We start from the raw sequence: 6,035 nt of genomic DNA, 5'->3' as shown, positions 1-6,035 counted from the left end.
AAAATAATACGTTGCACTGTGCAGCAATTCATTATCGAATAACAGAGAGCTGCAAGCTTGCTTAATAAAAGACAGCATTACAGACTATGTTTGCACTCTTCCTTCCAGAAAGACATGCAAATGGCCTGCTCTCAGCATGGACAATCATTAGCATGGACAGTCATTAGTGCTTGTGTCTTTTTTAACACCCCCTAGATAAAAATTAGAATTCAAAACCCTCTTTTTCAGGGGGGGTTCCCTTAACTGGTTCTGTGTGTCCTCAATGTGAATTTTGTTTTGTTGTTGTTCTGTAAAGTGCTACTTTTAAAGGCACTATATAAAAATAAAGTCTATTATTAATTTTTTTTAATTATTACTATTATCATTCATACTTAATTATTATTTAAAAAACAGTATCCACATCTATCTATCTTAAAATGTCCACCCTTCAAGGTTAGGCTGAGGATTAACAGCAGAACTTATGGGTATGAATATTAATCAGGTATTAATTCTACTTATTCGTCTTAATAATTTGTCACAATTATCGTTGTGAGTGGATGGAGAGCTAATTATCTTGCTCTCTATTTTTTTGCTCTCTTTGTCTACCTATCTGATTGCATGCCTACAGAATCTGCCTGTCTCCTTCAAGAAAACAGCGTAGTGTGATCAAGCAACACCGAATATGCCATACACCTTTATGTTCACAGATGTAGAAAACTGATTCTTTTTGTTTGAAGAAAATTAATGAAAAATGAATCATGTTTGAAATGTAGTTGGGCAATACTAATCTCAGTTCTAGATGGTAGTATGATTTTCCCACATTATCACAGTTTGATCGATTTGTACATGCACACACTGTGCAAATAGTTTTCTGAACATACCAAACATACCTTCTTGGCATTAAACTGTTATGAAAAAAGACAAATATCAACAGCAACAAATCAGTTATTTGTGCTTATCATGCATAAAATGGTGCCTTTTCTAGGTGCAATTTCTAGACAGACAAAGCAACCCTATAAAGACAATACCAGTATGTGACATGCACAGAAATTGTGGAACACAACCATCCTCCAGGAAAACTAGTCAAAACCACAATAAAATAAAATGAATAGATAATACAGCAATTAATACATGATTGATCTTTGAATGTAATAGCTTGGCTACAATTAAGATTACAAATTCAACCAGTTGTGTGCAGTCCATTAAGTTGTGTGCAATATCTTATCTAAAAGTAAAAAAGAAAGTAGCTCCTTAGATTTTAGTTTTAAACTGAACATCTATTTTGTATTACTAATTGTTATAATTTCTTTATAAAAGCTTGCTCCAGCTATCAGAGCAATATCAAAATAGACCAACACTTCTTCTGTGACTCACCTGTAAGCAACACTTCACTTATTTATGAATGACACACAAGACTTACAGTAGCAGTGGACAATGCCTGTGTAACATCTGTTTAGGTACTTATTTCCTTTTGTCACAAATAAATAACTAATTCACTGCCTATATGTTTCACCAATAAGGTCTGTATTAGCCATGTGTTGGTGATTTACTAGGTCTCAACAAACAGATCCTAAAATATATTTAACCAGCGTTGTCCATTTGTCCATAATGGTGCTTTCACATCAGTGGTCATACTGTTAGAAGCATTACAAATGTTAAACAGAGATTGAGAAATGAGATGACAGACATAAAGATGTTAATAAGAGTCTATGAATGAATTGTGTATACATTATCCAAAATAATCAAAAAATCTTCACTGTAAAATTCTACATTTAAAAAAATAAGTAAGTAGGTACCTGTGTTAGTGTGCGTGGACTACAAAGGTTTCAAACAATTGTTTCTTTCCTTTTCCTTTCAGCATGAAATTAAAACTGTACCTGTTCCATTTTTAAATAAAATAGTATTTATTCCTATCATGATAATAAATATATGATACTTTTTCTGCATCCTGGTCATTATGCCATCGTGTTCAAAACGAAGTTGAAGAAAAGGGTTGCAGATAATCTGTAGTTATAAATATTACTTCAACACTGTGGTGATGATGCCATTACCTTCATGATGAAGTGGAATAAAAGGTTTGTGAACTTTGAAGGTAAACATGTTACAACAATGTGTCATTTCTCAAATTCTTTTTAAATTTGCCTGAAATGTACCATGTGCAAAAAAGCAATAATCAGTACTTTGTACAGTATCCTTGATAAGCATTTAAAAAAAAGATTTATTTTTGTATCTTCACACCATTTCATGTGCTATGATTTTTTATCCATACAGGTATATTTTAACAAAACAAATGACAGATTTGTCTGTTTTGTCTGAAATTAATCAATAATTTAATCATTTAAAAAGACACTAGTTCCATCCCACACACACACCCTCAAATTAAATAAGAATTATACATCCTGTAAAAATGCTGTTTATAAAACTTGATAGAAAGAGTAAAAGTGAGTAACCAGTAACGGTTATTTAAGCAAATTAAAATGTATTGCAATAATTTAAATTGTTTTCATGTCTTCATTTCTGTCATGAAATACCAATCAAATGAAGTGTTTAAATACTGAACAACTGTATGATATATACAGATAACTCAATTCTGCTGAACTATTTCCAGTTATTTCCAGGGATTAACACATTAAATATTTGAAAATAACACATAAACAGTATTTGAAAAAACACATACTACTGTATAAACAAAAATGTTCTGTCAATCTTTGATCATGAACCCATTAAACAGTAAGGGGTAGCTTATTTAATATTAAAAATATACAGTAGAATCAAAGCTCAAAGAAAGTATTTCTTCTGTTCACATTCATCTGCTTTCCAAATCAAATACACTATTTGTTCTCATTGCTGTCACATGACGGTCTCCTGCATTACTCTGCATCGCCACTGTATACAGCAACATCAAATGCTACAGTACTGTTTCTCAAATACACAATGGGAAACTGCACATTTGTCTTAGGGTGAATAATCAAAGGGGATATAGGTACTGTATACTTGGTTTCAACTGTGTTGGCTTTTAATGGAATTTACATTAGACATCAGGCTTAACACAACTGTTTTTCTGCAACCTTGCTACCCTGATTTCTTAAATGTTCACAGAAGAGGCTTTGGTATAATGGCTTCTCTAAAAGAGCACACTGGAGATGGGTCCTAAAAGGTAAGGAAAAAAACTGCTCCAAGGTAACGCACTTTGTGATTTTAATCTTTAAGGATACCAATAAGACATCATTCAAAAGAGGGCTAGAAACAAGATCAGCAGAAACAGACAGAAAAACACTTTCTTCTCAGGTAGCTGTGATAGATCGAATAATCTAATGATTTTTCTTTAAAAGACATAGCCATAAAGCTATTTTAATGTTCATGTGGGGAAAATACTAAAACGAACATTTTGCAATCTTAGGAGATTTTCCTTTTCAAATGTCCATTTGTATGATACTGAATTATATCAATATACTGTATACTGTATTAACACCCACTGTACATGCATTATAAGTGCTAGTTGACTCTTGTCATATTTGGTGGTTATGTTAAAGGGTCTGGCAATGATTCATTTCTACAAAATAACAAGATAACAAAATATTTCTAAATGTACATTTGAAATTTACCATAAAAGCATAAAAGTTCATTTTGGGGTCAACCTCAGTGATGATTTTATTAACATACTCTGTATAAAAGGGATTATCTACAGATTTTTAATTTTCTGTTAAGCGATTTATGCTAGATTGCATAAATGTCTAAATGTCTTTAGGCAGCGCAGGTGAGATAAAAGGTTCTCTGGGAATTTAAACTAGACAACCAAAAGTTTCAGCACTATAAGATACAAATTTCTATAAGAACAGATAAATACAAAAAGATACACAATGGATACAAAATATAACTGACTGAATAACTGCATTAAGTCAGTAATATTTTCTCATTTGCATCAGGCGATTTAAATGACCTAATTGTTAAAAGGTCCTTATTGTTATTTATTTATTTTATTTGCTTCCACTCATCTTTTTTCTTTTTTTGGACTCCATGGATTTGCAATTACTTCCATAACTGCTCTTTCTGTTGACAAGACCCTTAGTCCTAATTTGTGGCTGAGCTTTCCGTTATTAATGCAGTTGCTGGTTGAATGACGTGTAGAGGAATTGGTTACACTGTTGAATTTCGGCTTTGGGCTTTGGGTTTGAGTTTGAACACAACAGCATTGTAATGCGTGCTTGTTGTTACTTGAGACATCAGCTAATACCAGCCCACAAATTATTGAGCCAATTAACTTCATTAAAATAATCCTAAAATCAAACTCCCTTTCCACAAAAAATGACTCATAATAACTACTGTATCCCTCTGCAATTTCCTGCTTTGAAAAACGTGCTTCCGTATAGCACATGGCCTCTTACAATTATTAATGTTTAAAAATAACCATTGCAATAAAGTACAGTTGCCAATAAGTTGCGTTATAGCCATCCAATTTAGAACAGCCAGTTTCATGTCTTTGCTCACAGGAAAGGGGAGAATGGGGAAAAGCAGGCTGCCGTCTCTGACCCACCCAGCTTCAAGCCCTTCATCTTTTAACAGGTCACGGGCACCTCAGGCCAGTACCACCGGATCAGCATCGATTGAAGAGGAGGCGCCTCCCTCACCAACAACACAGGCACCCAGGAAGCCCCAGGGGTCACAGAGAACCGAGAGCCATCGTTGGCTAGTCCCTCTCTACCCCAGATAATGCTCAGTCAATTGTATGCCACCACTTAGGGAATCTCAGCCATAGCATTTCCTGACTCGATCCAGGCTTGGATCTTTACTGGTTGATCAACTTGCGAGGCTGACTGCCGTGAGTCAGTTCTGGTAAGATTAAGATCCAGCACCACAAGGAGCGGGCCCAAGCAAGTCCTCAACAGCTGAGGACTCAGCGACACATGAAAGGTCACAACAGTGTCTACAAACAGGGAGGCATCTTGCGCCCTTCACGTACAACCTTACATAGTCACAAGAGTGACGGAAAACAGCCACCAGGGGGATTTAAATGAACGTGTCCTGTCGAACATTAAACCATTTCACAGCACAACACCATTTTCAAGTATCATGGTCACCAAAGAAATAGTGGTACATAGAAGAGATCAAAGCAAAGGAAAACATTATAGCAAAATGTAATAGAAGCCTTTAGCTATCCTTGAGATACTGTATTTTCCATTTTTAAAATATATTCACATGCATAAGGCTCCCAAAAAATCCTGTGCACCCGACTTTCTTTTTTTTTAATTTCCAGTGCCATGTATCAGGTAAATGGTGCCATACGTGACAAAAAGGACACTAAGTTTGAAGTTTTCATGCATTGTAAAAGCAGTGGGACACTTCTTAAATACATTTTTTAAAAACTTCTAGAACATTTTTAAATCATATTGTGTGTTTTTATCATTTGGACTGCTGTTATGTAACTGGAGATCTGAAAAGAGTGGACAGGTCATTTTGGTGAACACTGTGAAATCCTATGATGTGTTAAGATTCGGAACACAATGTTCCGTTTTAAAACACATTAATAAACTTCTAAACATGACAGAGCTTTTACGGCTTTTCAGCTGTGATTTGTTACAGTGTGTTTAAGATGTTTTGTGGTTCTGTAAGAATGTTGGAGCATATTTTTTAGGGTCTGGGCCATAAATCTAAACTGTATTTTTCTCATAATAAACAATTGAAATAACAAAACATCTAATAACAAAACATGAAACTGCAACAGGAACAAGCAAATCTTACAGTATATTCAAATGATCTTCCACATCAAGGGAAGCTAAATGACCAGGTTATGACATTTGTCCTTAATCATTGATGTTCATTCCTTTTCTTTTTAGATCATCTCTAAATTGAGTAGAAGCAGAAGTGTTTCTACAACTAAATGTTACCTCTAGGCTTCAACTCCGATGAACAACTTTGAAACCCTGATGCTGCTTATATTGTTATGATGACGATGATGAAATAGTCTATAATCATAATGATTCCATAGTCATTTGATTTAATGAATTTCAATATGACAACACTCTTCACGTTTTCCTAATGGTTACTATGATAAATGC

At 34.3% G+C, this 6,035-nt stretch overlaps 1 long non-coding RNA gene across 1 annotated transcript; it reads left to right on the top strand.

Moving 5' to 3' along the window:
• The first annotated feature begins 2,866 nt into the window (after positions 1 to 2,866).
• On the top strand, positions 2,867 to 5,526 carry LOC107078123 (uncharacterized). The gene is made up of 2 exons (XR_001479109.2): positions 2,867 to 3,136; positions 4,543 to 5,526. It is a non-coding gene; the product is annotated as an uncharacterized lncRNA (long non-coding RNA).
• Positions 5,527 to 6,035: the final 509 nt, after the last annotated feature.

This window comes from Lepisosteus oculatus, chromosome 6 (genome assembly GCF_040954835.1).
Source record: "Lepisosteus oculatus isolate fLepOcu1 chromosome 6, fLepOcu1.hap2, whole genome shotgun sequence".
NCBI classification, from domain to species: domain Eukaryota; kingdom Metazoa; phylum Chordata; class Actinopteri; order Semionotiformes; family Lepisosteidae; genus Lepisosteus; species Lepisosteus oculatus.
Note: the sequence above shows the minus strand (reverse complement) of the source record. Positions and strands in the feature narration are given on the sequence as shown.